This window comes from Silene latifolia, chromosome 4 (genome assembly GCF_048544455.1).
Source record: "Silene latifolia isolate original U9 population chromosome 4, ASM4854445v1, whole genome shotgun sequence".
In the NCBI taxonomy this organism is placed as follows: Eukaryota; Viridiplantae; Streptophyta; class Magnoliopsida; order Caryophyllales; family Caryophyllaceae; genus Silene; species Silene latifolia.
In genome coordinates, this window is record NC_133529.1 from 97911226 (window position 1) to 97930028 (window position 18803).

The window sequence follows — 18803 nt, forward strand, 5'->3', positions numbered from 1 at the left end:
GTACGACTCAGCAACACAAACCAGCCACTCTCCTCGGCAACCACCAACACCAGCGGCGCTATATTCTGTTCTCCAGGCCGCTCCTCTCGGCCAACCCGACTCTCCCGCGGCTGCTCCTCCTGCTTCACCTACCGCGCTTCTCGGCCACCAACAGACCCCAGCGGCTCCTCGGCATAGGTACAATTCCGTCATCCTTCTCTTGTCCCTTTCCCTTCTCCATTCATCACACAGACAAAAAAACACCGACATCTCCATTGTTCTTCATTCAATTTACTGCCTTATCCTTTTCAAATCACACAAACTTGGTTCTAAATTCTACTTACCCATTCCAATCACCCATTTTTCCTTCTTATTACTTCGAAATTTGTTGCAAATTCGAGTTTTTGGAACCTTAGCAATTGGGGTTTCGGAAATTTCAAGCTGTGTTTTAATTGAAGACGAATTTGGGTATAATTTCTGCAAAACGGAGTATATCCCTATTGAAATTGTTGACAATTTTCGAATTTATGGAACCCCAGTAATAGGGCTTTCGAAAATTTCGAATTTGGGGGTTATTTGAGTCAAAATTGGGTTTGATTTCTGCAATAAGGCATTTTCCTCGTCATTTCTCATTACAAAGAGGCAAAATTTCATCTTTTGGTAAAAATTTTCATACTTTGTCTCTTCCTTTGAATTATTTGTTTGAATTTTCGTTCTAACTTTGATTTAAAGGCTTTATGATTGTTCAATTGAGTATTTGTTGGTGATTTATTGGAACTTGGGATTAGAATTGTTGAGCTTGTTCATTGTTGAGGGGGATTTGGAGTTGTAAGAGAGCTTTGTTGTTGTTGTTGTTGTTGTTGTTGTATACTTTGAGGGTGTTCTTTGTTGAGCATTATTGTCATTGTCGGAATGAGGACCACTAAGCGTCAAACCACACCCGCTACCACCTCAAAACAACCCACAAAAAAGCAAAAGACTACCCCCACCACGTCCAAAACACCCACTATTATTCCTAGAAAAATCCACATTCCCAAACCCGCTACTTTAACCGTTAAGCAAGGGGATATTTGGGATGATTTGCATGAGCGTCGTATGGTGGAAACACGATTTCTTTGTCCCACCACACTAGAGAAGTTGGGTATGCTTGATGTAGTGAAGTCTTTGTTGAAGAATGTTGGTTTGGAGGATTTCATGGGGAAGGGGGCTCACACGTATAGGAGATACACTTTAGAGTTCTTATCCACATTATCCTTGTCGGGAGCGTCCACTAAAATTCCTAAAATCACCTTCCGTTTGAAAGGACAACCTCATTCTATGACTTATGCGGGGTTGAGAAAGGCTTTTGGCATTAAGGAGATGAGTAAGGTGAAGTATGTGGGACTTGATAAGGACTCTAGTAGAATATGGTGGAAAGAATTGACGGGGTTGGATACAAATGACAAGCAAGGTGAACTTAGCTCTTATATCAATCACCCATGCCTTCGAGTTGCTCACCGTTTGATAGCCAATACATTCCTTTGTAAGGGAGATCCCACCAAACTTCCTCGTGTTCAATTTGGTTATTTGTGGGCTATGACTCCGGAAGGTGTGGGTGTACCTGATTGGGTTGATCTCATTGTACAATCTTGTTTGAAATTGGGTACGAATTTTGGAGCCAAGATTGGTGGTGGGGGTTTGGTGACTTTTATAATGCAACATTTGAAGATAGGTGTGGATGAGGATGAGATACCATTGATGGATAGCTACCTTTTGAATGTCCCTTGTTTGATACAATCACATATGTTACGGCCACGTGCGGTAGAAGGAACATACTTTTAGTGTTGGGGTTCTAAGAATGACATTTATTTGAAATTACCTCGCCCGGTTGATGATCCCTTGACTTATGGAGATGTGACGGAAGATTTCCATATTTGCGCCGACCCCGACCTTGACCCTTTAGATGATGGGAAGAGTGATGAGGATGATGAGGAGGATGAGAAGGATGAGGGTGATGGTGCTAGGAGTGGTATTGATGACACAACAAGCCGGCCCGTTACTACCACTCATGTGGCTACTTATGACCAAGTTTGGATGAAAGAAGTTGATGCTTGGAGGAAGGAAGTTGATGCTAAGCAATCTAAGACCGATGATAAGCTTGAGGCACTTACTAATGTGCTTTTGGAGACACGTGAGCTTATTCGGTCTTTGGTTAGTGTTGCCAAGTTGGGTGAACATGCTACAACCCAAGATGTTAGGAAGGAGAGTCATGCCTCTAAGAGCGATGGTAACGGAGATTCCTCTGGTACTTAACTTGTGTTGGTATGTATTCTTTTACCTTTTCCATGTCTTACTTTTTGTTGTTCCTCACATTGGGGGCAATGTGAAGATCAAGCATGGGGGAGGGAACTCCATTTGTATTTACTTTACTTTATTTTGCATTCAATTTCAAAAAAAAAAAATAATAATTAAAAAAAACGAAAAAAAGAAAGAAAAACCCGGCTAGGTGAAAACCCGAAAGGGCGCCTAGGCAAGATTGGGTATATGGCCGAGGACGGAGTGAAAACCTGAAAGGGCGCTCCGGGTAAAATGAAGAATTGAGATGCGTGCCATGAGAGTAGTGTAAAGAATAAAAGCTAGATTGAAAACTCGCAAGGGCGGGCGATCTAGGCAAAATGAGAGATTAGGAATAAAAAATAAAAAATAAAAAATGTTACTTGGTTACTTGTTCTTTCATCTTGGAGGTGGCGACATAAGGAGGTTTGAAGGGTGGTTTGGGATAGAACATTTGAAGAAATAAGGGGGGATGGATGGTGAAGTTTGATGGTTTGAACTACATTTTGTTTCACATTTTCATATTTTAAGATGTTGTTTGTTGTTGGATATTGTTGCTTAGTGGAGGATTGGGTGACATGGTCATTATGTTGGAGTAGTAGTGGTTAGTTGTAATGTTTGGAGTTGGAGCAAGCTACTCACGTTTCGCTTTGTAGACCTTGGTGTGGGTTATTTTTTACTTGTCCCTGAGTTTTACTCGAGGACGAGTAAAGGTCTAAGCGTGGGAGAGTTTGATTAGTCTAGTTTAGTATGGGTCAATAAAGGTTATTTTGATGGTTAATTGATAGGTTGAGAAGCATTTTAGTGGATTTTGTTGCATATGTCTCTTATGTTGGGTTGGTTATGACTTGTGTGTTTTTATGGGATAATTAGATTGATTTATTGTTATGTATGGAGAGGGCTTCTTTAGAGGTTGGTATTGGGCTAACGATGTCATATGAGTGTGGATTTTAAAGCAAGTCAAAGCCCAAAGATTAAGGTCAAAGCAAGGAAGCATCACAAGGAAGTGCCACTCGGAGTGGCAAAATGCCACTTGGAGTGGCAAAATGCCACTTGGAGTGGCAAAACAAAGACTCTTGAACTTCTAGCCACTTGGAGTGACAAAATGCCACTTGGATGCTCTTTTCAACAAGTCCACATACTTTTACATACTTTCTCTACCTTTTAATCATTAGAATACATAAACAATTTCCATTTTCAAGTTTGTTTTTATTATTTGTATGGAGGGCTAAGTTCTACATCTTGGAACAAGTTCTTGAAGCCAATAGTTATTGAATTGTAAGACTCTTATTTTATTTATATTTCATTGTTTGAATATCAAGTTTAATTTGGATTATTGTTGGTTTGTTAATTATACATCTAGAATGATCAACTAGTTGTTATTATTTAATTAACCATTGCTAGATTAGGTGAATGAATCTCTTGTTTGTTTACCTATTCCGTTGTAGCAATTATAATTCATCAAGTAGTATGTTAATTCATCATTGTTGAGTTATAAATGATTAAACTTGTATGAATCAAAGTGAAGCATCGCTTGTATTCTTCATTTATTCATCTTTGCTAAATTCCATCGCTATATTCTACAATTTTGATACAACTAAGCGCTTGACAAAATTGACAACATTGTAAGGGTTATTTGTTTACGCTTGTAGCTAATAACTAATATTATGTGGAATTAGAAGTCGACAACTTCATAGCAAAGTATTCAATAATGAAATAGATTAGAAGAGTCAATTATCAATTCATAACTAGTTGGTGAAAATTACTTGGTCCAAGTATTATTCTCATCATTTGTTTACATTTACAATTACTTATATTGTTTTTACATTTTCATTGCATTAGATTATTACTTTAGTAAACTTAAATCCATCAACATATCAAAACCCCCCATTTGGTTACTTAACTTTTGCACACATTAAATCAACATAAACACCTTCCTCGTGGGATCGACCCCTACTTACACTTGCTACTAGTTTGAGTTTGTAGTGGATAAAAATACTAATTTGGAGACTCGCGACAAGTCTAGCCAACGACGGCTGATCATCTCTTTTCTGGCTCTTTTACTCCTTAGACCTAAAACTCTACTTTCTTCAATTGGTTGTATTCGGTATTCTTTGATCTTGAATTTTGTTTATTAATTATTGCAATTATCATTATTCCTATTATCTCTTGCTCTACTTATTCAACTCTTGTTTGCTTTATTAATTTATTATCATGTTCAAGTTATTTATCTCGTTTGTTATCATTGATTTCTCAACAATCATTATGCATAGCTAATTTCTTTATGCTAGGACATAAGGGGAGCCATGGTAATTAGGGAGATTAAGATTAGGTGATTAGACTTGGCTAGAATTAGGTTTGTATTGTTAATCACCGCATTTAATAGTAATTAGCTGCTTGAGACGACGCGTTTAGCTAGTTGAATTGATACGCCTTGACCTATATCGAAAGATTGGAAGGGGTAAGACCTGCAGTGAACTTTAGGACATTCTAATGAGGGCGGAAGCTAAGTTAGTAATGTTTTAGGGCGAATAGCGGACTGGAAGGACCTTTTCACTTCCTTGCAGACCGAGTTTAAGCCGACCTTTGACCTTAGATTGGATCCCTAGAAAACCATGGTGAACCGATTGTCCTGGCTATTTCTCTCTATCTGGTAATTTCATTAGAATTTATTGGTTGTTCTTTTATTGTTCCTTTTCTCTTTTTTCTCCGTAGTTTAGAATCAACCATCAACCCCCAAAGAAACGGTTACTTAGGCAGACTTAGTTTAGCTTACATTATTCTCATCTCCCTGTAGATTCGATACCCGGCTATCTCTACTACATTTTATAGAGACCGGTTGATTTTATTTTTAATAGGGTTGCGACAGCCGTGTCAAGTATTATGTATAAGATGAGAAAGAATAAAATAAAATTGGACAATACAATAATGATGTCTTTTCCTATTCCTAAAAATCAAGTCATCAACATTAAGATATACTCCTATATCGTTTTTATATATGCGAATTATGAAATCGATTTAAGTATACTTTAGATTTCATTATTTTTCTGATCGATCGAGGGGCAGAAAACATAGTAGATCGATTCATCGCCTCCTGTCACCTAACCCTAATTCTATCGTAATTCGTACATGCAAGCTCTACTTTGAGAAGATGAACAAACTTTTAACTTAACCCATTACACACCATTTTATAGTGCCTCGATTTTTAATCGTATTAGATAGAATTTTATTTATTTATTTATTGTTTTCGTTTAATGAAAATACTCGTTTAATATACCGAGTATTAAATAAACGTATAAAAATAAAATGAATGGATGGACGGGAACTATTTCCGCTTATTATTATTGGTTTCAATATGAGTTTTTTTTTTTTTTTTTTTTTGATAAGGTAAAGAAACTAGGTTAATCAGAATCAACCTATAGCATCCTCTCGGATGTGAATGGTAAACGGAAGTGAAAAACTTTCAAAATACCAAATAAAATCATAAAAAGATAAAGAAAAAATGAGGGCAAACAAAAACTCAAACAGAAAAGGCTAACTTTTCAAAAGCCCATGAGACAATTTAACTTTAATAAAACTAAAACAAACAAGTCTAGAGATCTAATTAGGCTGTACAAGATTCTACCCGAACCGGCAAACCGGAAAGAGTCAGACCGAACAAAAAGGTATGCTTTCCAACTTCCAGTCATGCTTTAATGGCGTTAAGCTGCAAAGCTTCGACATTGAAAACGCATACAAATAAAATAATAGACACAACGAATTTCAATTGTCGGTCCATTGGTAATGTCTACGGGTTTGCACCAGACCTCTGGATCGGTCCGGACCGGTCTCACCTAAAACAGGTCCGGTTTTCGGGTTGCATTAACAGGTCTCCAGTCCGAACCGGGTCGGTCCGGTTTAAACCTTTGAACAGACCTGGACGAAAATGCAAGAATAATGAAAGAAGGTTTTCAGAAAAATGGTTACAGATCTTCATAATGCTATTGTTTTGTTCTAATCAATCAACAGATAATAGATCTAAAAAAGTTCTATTTAAAATTCTTGATTTATACCATCATTCTTAAGATATTATGACTCAAAAAGCTCTCATATGCTAAATTAGGGAGCAAATAGAGTCAAATCTTATAAAGGTAAAAATCAAGGAATTTTGCTCAAGAATTTCTAAAGAAAATGATGAAGATGAAGTCTAGATGGAAAAGAAAACCAATGAAGGAATTCAATACCTATGATTCATTTTTTTTTTTTTTTTTTCTTTTTAGAGAACTCCCTCTCTCTAAAATTAGAGAGAGAGCGATTTTTTTTATTAATACTCCCTCTCATTCACTCTTTTCTTCCCCTTTGAATTGGGCACGGAGATTAAGGGTTGGGAGTATAATATTGATAAAGATATGAGTGGGGTTTGGGAATTGGAGAGAGGTATGAATAATTAAGATTAAATATAAATAAAGGAGATGGGTGGGGTTTGGTTATTGGAGAGAGGTATGAATAATTAAAATTAAATATTAATAAAGGGGTTTGATGAGTGGAGAGAGGTAGGAGTAAAATATTAATAAAAACTTTCTCAAAAAGGAAAGGGGAATAAAACTTAAATAATCCGTTTTAAGAAATAGGGAAGAAAAGAGTGAATGGGAGGGAGTATGAGTTTTGTTTTGATTATTTAACACAAATTGTTATATAAGACTGTCTTATAGCATAAGAGCAGCATATAACCTTAAAGCCCAAACAATTAACTTATAACTCTCTTTTTTAATCAAATAGCCAAAAGCCCCGAAAAATTAGTTAATACACTTGTAAAAAAATATTTTATTTTGATAACCTAGAATTTTATATTAATAACTTTTATATTTAAATATATTAGTTTTTATCATAAAATGTCGTGTTGTTAAAATAAAAATAAAAATAAAATTAAAATTATCTTTGGACTTCTCTTCTTTTGGGCTAGTTCTATGCTATAGAACGGTCATATAGAAAAGTTGCTGCTTAATCAATGTCCACGAAAAAACCATGAGAGAAAATCAGTATAGCCATTTGATTAAACAAAATAATTTGTCCGATTTCAAAACACATGGCCGAGAGGCCCGTACTTTGTTGTAAGCACACTGCCCTACATTTTGGTTTCAACTCTTTTTGTACGAGTACAACGTTTTCATTAATGCACGCCTGCCTTACCTTAGATTTTTCTCTGCACTATAGTTTCAAATTTCATCAAACTTACGCTTTCGTTTTAAAATTTCATTTCTACTCTCCTAAATTCAATGAACTAGAAACTACGGAGTAACTTAATTACCAGTTTAGGTGCTGTTTGGCCAAGATTTACATGCTTTTACAATTGAAAAAATAGAAACTAGGTCAAACACTACAAATTAGATGGGTGCAAAACTACTTTTAAAAAGTTAAAACTTAAAAAAAAGTCACTAAAAGCAGAAGTAGCAAATACCTACTTTACTTTCCATTTCTTTTTGGGATGAAAACGAATATGATCGAATCGAATCGAACTTATAGGATCTCGAATCGAATCGAACTTATAGGATCTGAACTGAACTTATAGGATCTGAACTAAACTGAACATATAGGATCTGAAATAATAAGATCTGAACCGAACTTATAAGATCTGAACTTTTTTTAACTGAACTTATATGAGCCGAACTTAAATTAACTTAATTTAGTTTAATTTAATTTTATTTAACTTAACTATTATTACCGTTATTATTATTTATTTATTTTTATTATAAACCGGAACTTGTATTAAAAATAATCAAAAAATTTACAAGAAATTAGTGGGCAGCCGAGATACAATCTGGGTGTAATACTCGTATTTATGGTCTTGGGGGTACTCTATCGAGTAGCCCTTACTCTGTCGAGTAAGGGTATGTTGCAGAATAAAATAGTTTCTGACCTGTTGGGCACTCGATCGAGTAGTTGGGGCACTCGATCGAGTAGGGGGTACTCGATCGAGTACCTTGGGTACTCGATCGAGTGTCCAGGTTTGACGGGGAGTTTTTCGCGGGTTTTGTTAATTATGCGATTAGGGTATTTAAACTTAATCGTCGTTGTTTTAATTCACTTTTACCAAAACCTAAAACCTGTTTAAGAGAGAAAGCGATCGAGTCATCTTCCTAATCGCATCCTTAACAATTCCGGAGTTGAGACGGTCGGTTCGTGTCGTAGTTCGTGTCGTTGGATTCCTTGCGTCAAGGGTAAGCTTTTAATATAATTTATATAATGTTTTGCTAGGTTTGGTCAAACCCTAATTTGGGATTTGGGGTTTTATGAATAGTAAGTAATTGGTAGTCTTTATATGTTATATGTTAGGAGGAGAATTCATAGAAGAGGCGTTTTGAGGCATTTGTAGATACCGTCTGCGTGTTGTGCTTTCCGGGTAGGATTTCTACTCGGTATTAATCCCATAATGGGATATTGGTGATGTGCTGTAGTTAGTTATTTGATATGTTGATTGTGATTGTGATTGTGGTTGTGTTTGTTGATGGCTCTCGAGATGCGTTCTCGGCTGAGTGGGGTCACTTGCGGGAGTGATCTCACGCCCTAGTTTCGCCCTTCGTGGAACCCGCCACGAAAGGGGATGTGCACATTAATGGACGGGGTTATCGCTCGTACGATGAGCGGGGCTTAGGTGGGAACGGTTGCGGTCCCCCATGGCGGTGGTCCGGTGGACGATCAAGTATTGAGATGATGGGAGTTGGTGGTGTATGTGTGTGTGTGTGACAGGTGTTCAATTGTCTGTTTGTCTTATTGTTGTTATCTATATTGGTTGTGTGATTAGTATCGACCCGGTGTTGTTTTGTAAAACTGCGGTGATCCATTCGGGGATGGTGAGCAGATATTGAACAGTATAGAGATGATCTTTGGGATATTTGGGATGGCCACGACATGACGATAGAGTCTTCATTTGTAGTTTAGCATTTATTTACATTTCAATTGAGAACGAGATAGTTTGGAATAATGTATTGTACTTTCAGTTTGGTTTCGAGGATTGTACTTATTCATTAAACTACTTATAATAAATGTTGTTTCTGTTTTGTCTATTTGATTATCATACCTCGGGCAACCGAGATGGTGATGTCTTCATACCTGAGTGGTCCTGGTAAGGCACTCGGAGTATGGGGGTGTTACAAATGGTATCGAGCGACGATCCGAAACCCGTAACCAATGAACTTAATGAACATAGGGAGTCAATTAAAATGAACCCGGGGTAAAAGTTGTAGGAGCTAGTGCAAAGGCTTGGGAGACGTCCTAAAGTCGCGGGGTTCGCCCTACAACTTTGAACCGGTCACATGGGGGAAATGTGTGTTGAGTCATGTGTGTCTTTGAGTAACTTGCGTGACAATGTGATGGAATGTGTGATTTGATTGTTGGATGTTGAAGGAGAAGTTGAGAATGTGAAAGAAAAGTAATATATATATGTAGACGTGATGATGGAATAATATGTTGGATGTTTACAATGCGGCTTTAATGGCATGATGAATTGATCTTGTTGATAGTAGAGTAAATGCGTAGCATATTTATTATGATATCATATGATTTTATAAAGTTAGCATGTTAGTATGTGACGTAATATGCGGGTAACTCTTACGTATTGGTGGTACTTGATCGAGTGAGGCTGACTCGATCGGGTAGGTTTTTAACGATTTTGAGTCCAGAATCGAGTTTTGGGGCACTCGATCGAGTAACTAGGGTACTCGATCGAGTAGGAAGTCACTCGATCGAGTAGCCTAGATACTCGATCGAGTGGGTTAGAGATCGAAGGTCCTGTTTGGTTCGGAGTTTGGGTACTCGATCGAGTACATGGGGGCACTCGATCGAGTAGCCCGTTACTCGATCGAGTGGGTTTGGATACTCGATCGAGTAGGTTCTGGGCAGCGTGTTTTCGTGTTTTGAGGTTTAGTACGCGTGTTTATGTTTATCCCTTTCTTATATAGCTTCAAGATGCCGCCCAAGAGAAATGCTTTGTACGCGAGAGCTGAGCTTATGACTACGGATGACATCGTCAAGATGTTAGAGCACCGGGACGCTCTTCTCGAGACCCCGAAGAGAGTGAATGAGGACAAGGATAAGAGTAAGGAGAAGGAGGTTGACCATGCTAAAGTCAGCCTCTATATTGCGAGGTTTAACCCGAAGGAGTACAAGGGAGTTGAGGAGCCTAACCATCTTGATAGTTGGTTGAGGGAGATGGAGAACATACTAGATTTAGTTATTTGTCTTGATGAGATGAGAGTGGATCAGGCTGCATTCTATCCGAGGGAGGCGGTGGCAAATGGTGGGATTCGGTAAAAGTGAGCGCCAAGGAGATATATACCAACCGGGGGTTACCGCTATATCTTGGGAGGAGTTTCGTATTTGTGAGGAAGGAGTTCGTACGAGAACATGTGAGGAGTAAGTTGAGAGAGGAGTTCGACAAGTTTAAGATGACGATTTGAGATGTACGTGTGGTGAGTACTACAGGCGGTTCAATGAGAAATCCAGATATGCCGAGGATATGGGTTTGAGTGAGGAGAATCTGGCTTTGAGGTTTGAGAGAGGGCTAACCACGAAAATTATGGATAAGTTACCCGTGGGAGTCCTTGCGATGTGAAGGAAGCATATGAGAGGGGGGAGAGCCGAGAGGCTAGTGGAGATGGCTCGGGAGAGGTCGGGTGGAGAGAAGAGGAAGTCCGAGAGCGAGGGTGGTGGCCAATCTAATTTCAAGAAAGGCAACCACAATCAATCTAAGGGATTTTCTTCGGGTCCGGGTTTAGTCTTTGGAACTTCCTTTGGGCGAGGTCGTGGGAGTGTGAGCAACGGTGGGGAGTGACTGCTTTGGTTGTGGTGGCGTAGGCCACAAGAGACATGAGTGCACGAGCGCAGGGATCCTTTCGAGAGACTGCGCAGAGCTTTGCAAGCAATGGACCGGTGGATCATGGCCAAACCGGGAGGTCGAGCTATCGAGTGGAGGCAACCGCAACGGCGGTAATTCTTATCGAAGACACCGATGAACAACAACAACAATCAAGGGTCGGGTGCTAAGCCGACCGTATCGCTAGTCTTGTCCAGGGAGGTGGGCGGAAGACCGATGGCAAGTTGTTCATGATGGACAAGAAGGCGGTGAGGAGGATGCGCACGTTATCACCGGTACATTCCTTGTTAATGGTATTCCTACGTTTGTTTTGTTTGATTCGGGGGCTTCTCAATCGTTTGTGTCTTCAAGTCATGTAAAACAGTTGGGTTTGAGAGTATATGAGTCTGTTAGGGAGCAAGTTTTCATACCTTCAGGTGAGTCTGTATCGTGTGGGAGGTTGTTTAGAGATGTATCTTTGATAGTTGGGCAAGTCGATTTCCCTGTAGACTTGCTAGAGTTTCCTTTTAATGGTTTTGAGATGATAGTTGGGATGGATTGGTTAGGAAAGTATAAGGCTAAGATAGAGTTTGTCATCAAAGAGAGTGTCCCTTAGAGGTCCTAAGGGTGTAAGTGTGTCTTATCGTGGGTTTCTAGTCAAACCCAAAGTTAAGTTGATTGCAAATTTGTCACTTTGAAGTCGTATCGAGGAAGGGATGTCCTCGATTTTGTGCCATGTGAGAGATGACCGGATAGAGAGCCCGGCGGTTGACGAGATACCAGTGGTGGGAGAGTATGCGAGATGTTTTTTCCAGAGGAGATTCGGGGTTGCCACCGAAGAGGGAGATAGATTTCACCGTTGAGTTGAAGCCGGGGACGGGGCCAATCTCTAAGGCACCGTACCGTATGGGTCCTAAGGAGATGGAGGAGCTTAGGAAGCAGTTGGATGATTTGATAGAGAAGGGATACATTAGACCAAGTGTATCGCCTTAGGGAGCACCAGTTCTTTTCGTGAAGAAGAAGGATGGAACTTTGAGGTTATGCATAGATTACCGGGAGGGAGTGAACCGTGTGACGATAAAGAACAAGTATCCTTTGCCAAGGATAGATGACCTGTTTGATCAGTTGAGTGGTGCAACGGTCTTTTCTAAGATCGATTTGAGGTCGGGGTACCATCAGGTGAAGATTAGAGATGTGGACATACCGAAGACAGCTTTCACGTCGAGGTATGGCCATTATGAGTATGTGGTGATGCCATTTGGGTTGTCTAATGCGCCGGCAGTGTTTATGGATTTGATGAATAGAATCTTCAGACAGTTCTTGGACCAGTTTGTGGTGGTGTTTATCGATGACATCTTAGTCTACTCTAAGACTAAGGAGGAGCATGAGGAGCATCTGAGGATCGTGTTGCAGACTTTGAGGGATCATGAGTTGTATGCTAAACTGTCCAAGTGTGAGTTCTGGTTGGAGAAAGTTGCCTTTCTGGGGCATGTAATCTCTAAAGATGGGGTAGCTGTGGACCCGGCGAAGATTGAGGCAGTGACAAAGTGGGAAGCACCGAAGAATGTTGCTGAGGTTAGGAGTTTCTTGGGTTTAGCTGGATACTACAGACGGTTCGTGAAAGATTTCTCCAAGATAGCTAGACCAATGACGGCGTTGATGAGGAAAGAGAACAGGTTTCGTTGGGATGAGAGTTGCGAGACGGCGTTCCAAACCTTAAAGGAGCGTTTGACCACAGCTCCTGTCTTGGCATTACCTGAAGGGAGCGAGAATTTCGAGGTCTATACAGATGCCTCGAAGAATGGGTTGGGATGTGTGTTGATGCAGAATGGTAAAGTAATTGCCTATGCTTCGAGGCAGTTGAAGCCTTATGAGGAGAACTACCCTACTCATGACCTGGAGTTGGGTGCAGTGGTGTTTGCTCTCAAGATTTGGAGGCACTACCTTTATGGAGCAATCTTTAAGGTATTTTCTGATCACAAGAGTCTCAAGTACATCTTCACGCAGAAGGAGTTGAACATGAGACAGAGGAGGTCGATGGAGCTGATTGGTGATTACGACATGGAAATCATCTACCATGAAGGAAAGGCCAATGTTGTTGCTGATGCTTTGAGTAGAAAGAGTGTACATTCCTTGTGTACAGCTCTATCTTTGATGAGGCTGAGGGATGAGGTAGCGAGCTTTGGGATTCATATGATGCAGAAAGGAGATGCTATGGGTGATATGACGGTACACATGGAGTTTTATGATGATATTCGAGGCAAACAGGCTTTGGATCCTAAAATAGTGGAGTGGAGAGCTGGAGTAGAGAAAGGGACAGTGTCCCGGTTTTCCATTCATACAGATGGTAGCTTGAGGTTTGATGGTAGGTGGTGTGTTCCTAATGACGAGGAGTTGAAAAAGACAATCATGACAGAAGCGCATTGCACACCATATTCAGTTCATCCGGGTGGAGACAAGCTTTACAAAGATTTGAAGAAAACGTTTTGGTGGCATGGGATGAAGAAAGAGATAGCCGAGTTTGTGTCCGTTGTTTGACATGCCGAGAGAGTTAAAGGGGAACAGAGAAGACCACAAGGTAAGGTTCGGTCTTTGGAGGTGCCGGAGTGGAAGTGGGAATCCATTTCCATGGATTTCATTGTGGGTTTACCTAAGAGTCAACAAGGTAACAATATGATTTGGGTGATAGTGGATCGGTTGACCAAGTCAGCTCACTTTGTTCCAATGAAAGATACATGGACTAAGGCACAATTGGCTATGGCCTATCGAAAGAACGTGCTTAAGTTACATGGAGTCCCTAAGGACATAGTGTCTGACAGAGATGCGAGGTTTATATCAAGGTTTTGGAAGGAGTTGCAGGAATCGTTGGGAACGGCTTTGAAGATGAGTACAAAGACATTTCATCTGCGACGAGATGGGCAGACGAGAGAACAATCAAGACTCTTGAGGATATGTTGCGAGCTTGTGTGATGGATTTGGTGGTAGCTGGGAGCAGAGGTTGGACTTAATAGAGTTTTCTTACAACAACAAGCTATCACACAAAAGTATTGGTATGGCACCGTTTGAGGCTTTGTATGGGAGGAGATGTAGGAGTCCGATCTGTTGGGACGATAGTCTTTGAGGCGGTGGTTTTAGGACCAGAGATGGTACATGAGATGGTGGAACAGATTAAGATGATCAGGGAACGGATGAGAGCGGCTCGGGATCGACGAGAAGAGTTATGCGGATCTACATCGTCGGGACATAGAGTTTCGGGTTGGGGACAAGGTTCTTCTGAAAGTGTCTCCTATGCGAGGAGTTATGAGATTTGGGAAGAAAGGCAAGCTAAGCCAGAAGTTTATAGGGCCTTATGAGATCTTAGAGCGAGTTGGGGAAGTTGCTTATCGTCGGCTTTACCATTTGCTTTGGAGAGAGTGCATAATGTGTTTCATGTATCGCAGTTGCGGAAGTATGTGAGTGACCCGTCACATGTGTTGGAGGCAGAGAGCTTAGAGCTGGATGAGTCTTTATCGTACCTTGAGGTGCCTAAGCAGATCCTAGACCGAAAAGTTAGAAAGACCGGGGAGTGGTGAGACAATTTTGCTTAAGATCCTTTGGTCTAACCATGAGGCGAGGAAGCTACATGGGAGGCGGAGGATATCATGAAAGAGCGTTACCCTTTCCTTTTTGATCGGGTATGTATGGTTACGGGGACGTAACCTTGTTTCTTTTAGGGGGTAGGAGATGATCGCGAGAGTTTTTAAGAGTTTTTACACCCCTTTTATATGTTGTGTCGGTATGTTTGTCGGGATAAGTTGGGTTAGTAGCATGGTTTACGTTGTGTTTATTTTGACCTTTGAGTCGGGAAGCTTATGGGAGTACCTTTGTTTAGTAGTGGTTTGAACTTCGGGGACGAAGTTCCTTTTAAGGAGGGAAGACCGTAATACTCCGTATTTATGGTCTTGGGGGGGTACTCTATCGAGTAGCCCTTACTCTGTCGAGTAAGGGTATGTTGCGAGAATAAAATAGTTTCGACTGTTGGGCACTCAATCGAGTATTTGGAGCACTCGATCGAGTAGAGGGTACTCGATCGAGTACCTTGGGTACTCGATCGAGTGTCCGGTTTCTGAGGGAGTTTTTCGCGGGTTTTGTTAATTATGCGATTAGGGTATTTAAACTTAATCGTCGTTGTTTTAATTCACTTTTACCAAAACCTAAAACCTGTTTAAGAGAGAAAGCGATCGAGTCATCTTCCTAATCGCATCCTTAACAATTCCGGAGTTCGAGACGGTCGGTTCGTGTCGTAGTTCGTGTCGTTGGATTCCTTGCGTCAAGGGTAAGCTTTTAATATAATTTATATAATGTTTTGCTAGGTTTGGTCAAACCCTAATTTGGGATTTGGGGTTTTATGAATAGTAAGTAATTGGTAGTCTTTATATGTTATATGTTAGGAGGAGAATTCATAGAAGAGGCGTTTTGAGACAGTTGTAGATACCGTCTGCGTGTTGTGCTTTCCAGGTAGGATTTCCTACTCAGTATTAGTCCCATAATGGGATATTGGTGATGTCTTTGTAGTTAGTTATTTGATATGTTGATTGTGATTGTGATTGTGGTTGTGTTTGTTGATGGCTCTCGAGATGCGTTCTCGGTACCGAGTGAGGTCACTTGCGGGAGTGATCTCACGCCCTAGTTTCGCCCTTCGTGGAACCCGCCACGAAAGGGGATGTGCACATTAATGGACGGGGTTATCGCTCGTACGATGAGCGGGGCTTAGGTGGGAACGGCTGCGGTCCCCCACTGGCGTGGCGGGTCCAGTGGACGGTCGGTATTGAGATGATGGGAGTTGGTGGTGTATGTGTGTGTGTGTGGTTCATTTGTCTGTTTGTCTTATTGTTGTTATCATATTGGTTGTGTGATTAGTACGACCCGGTGTTGTTTTGTAAAACTGCGGTGATCCATTCGGGGATGGTGAGCAGATATTGAACAGTATAGAGATGATATCTTGGGATATTTGGGATGGCCACGACATGACGATAGAGTCTTCCGCTGTAGTTTAGCATTTATTTACATTTCAATTGAGAACAGATAGTTTGGAATAATGTATTGTACTTTCAGTTTGGTTTCGAGGATTGTACTTATTCATTAAACTACTTATAATAAATGTTGTTTCTGTTTTGTCTATTTGATTATCATACCTCGGGCAACCGAGATGGTGATGTTTTCATACCTGAGTGGTCCTGGTAAGGCACTCGGAGTATGGGGGTGTTACACTGGGCCCCCACTCCCTTAGCGATAACAAAGCTAAATTTAGTAAAAATGTAAGCGGCCGCGCGAGCCCCTGCATCCCGAGAAACAGAGAATTTCTGAATCCGCTTGAGCAAAGCCACAACATCCATATCCAGCTCTCCCAGCGAAGAAAAAAAAATTATTACGATATAATATTATTATCATTATTAATATAATAATATTACTTGCCAAGAGAGAACATTGATAAAAAAAATTATAGTATAAAACACAAGGTAAAATAATAACATTATTCCGCTTTATATACATTGGTTTGTTCATACATTATACTACAATTACATTACGATAACAAATAAATCACATATTATATCTTTTTATCTAACCATTTATTTCCATATTATTATAATCCTCATCACTTTCATCTTCACTATCACTCTCAACAACAGATCCATTGCCTCGCCAAATGTTTTTAACTATGTTGTTTCGTACCTAATATATGACCTTATTTCGCTTTTTGTCAAACATGCCCGAATCTAATGTGACGCTGAAATTATTAATGAGAGGAGTGATTTTTTTTTAAATAATAATGTATGTATCGAATAATTAATGTCAAATATTTTTGTATCGGTCTTTAAAAATAATACTCCGTATATAGATTTTCTGAACTAAATTTATAGGATCTGAATTTTTCTGAACTGAACTTATAGGATCTGAACTGAACTTATAGGATCTGAACTGAACTTATAGGATCTGAACTGAACTTATTAGATCTGAACTGAAATGAACTTATATGATCTGAACTGAACTGAACTTATAGGATCTGAACTGAACTTATAGGATCTGAAGTAACTAAAATTAAGTGACTTTAAGTCCAAAAGAATAGGGCCTTCTACTTCTACTTCTCACAATCTCTACTAGATGGGCAATTGTTTTGCTTTTTTATTGTTTGTGCTCTATAATTTTAATAGTTTTCACTCTATTATTGCTTATTTTTTTTGTTAATCGGCTACTTCTAATTGTAAGTTCTTTAAGTCAGGTGGTCATTGATTATTGCTATGTACTCCGTATATTGCTTATGATTTGTCTTATGGTATTTTTTAAAATATAAGCTCAATATTAATTATATAAAAAAGGAAAAATAATTTACGGTTTGAGATGAAAAGAGTATGAGACGATCATTTCAATAATGTATAAGACGGTCTTTCTGTGTGAGACGATCCTTTATATGTAAAAATTGAATGTTTGACTTATAAAAGTAATATCTCATAGTATAAGACTAAAAGACGGTCTTATTTTATAATTATTTTTTCTTTGGCTAAGTACGTAGTAATTGTTCGTTAGTTCAAGTACCCACCAATATAAATGCTTAATGCTTTTGTTTATAGTTTGACTAATTGATTATACTTGTAGGTGAGTTTCATCATCTTGTAAATGAGTTGATATTGCAACTTTCTAATCGAGGAGATAACATCGGCTATGAATACCATGATTATGAGTATTACACAATATAAAATTGCGGTTGTAACTATGACATTACATAATTTTTATTAGAAAAAATGCGTTTAAAGGTGAAAAATTTGACAAGTGTGACGCAGACTCAAATTATATAGTAAACAAAAAATTCAAAAAAGTTGAATAAAGGTAATTAGGCCAAACACATCAAATTTAGAAAAACTATTTTTACAAAAGTTAGGCCAAACAATCACAACTTTTTCAAGAAGTAGCTTGTGGAAAAACTCATTTTTAAAAGTAAAAACTCTTTTAGGTAAACTTGGCCAAACAACACCTTAATTTGTCACACGAATATGTTTATTGATGAGTAAAAAATGATTATCGTGATTATGGATAGAGTTTAATTAGATAATTGACTTGATAGAAATCAAATGTTACATAGTAATGAATTGCATACATATTCTGAAAACAAGCTAAGAACTACTTACATATTTGGCCTTGATTCTCAAAAATGAGTTTTTGTTTTTCAAACTTAATTTTTCAAAAGTGTTTTTTAAAAGCAGAAACAACAAATAGCTGCTTCTATTTCTATGGGCAAAAATATGAATTTTTAGTTTTTGAGAATTTTTGTTTAACTTTTAGAAAACGATGTATTTGGCCAAAAAGTGTTTTTGAGTCCAAAAACACGTTTACAAACTAGGCCAAACACACACTTATAACTATAATAATAAGATGAAAAAGAGATGCATGGTTTTATGTGGAGGCCGAATACGTGCTTCATGTAATACAATTACATTTTGGTTTACGTCTTTATACATCCTCCCACTCAGAATTACATTAGTCTGAAGAGTGAATAATAATACACATGCACGACCCATATGCTTAAATTACACTTACTCCGTATTAGATTTTGGAGGCTCCAATTCAAGGAGTTAAACTTGGAACTTGTTGAGGATATGACATCAGCATAACTGAATTAGTTACATGACAGCTCATGTCAGCTCAT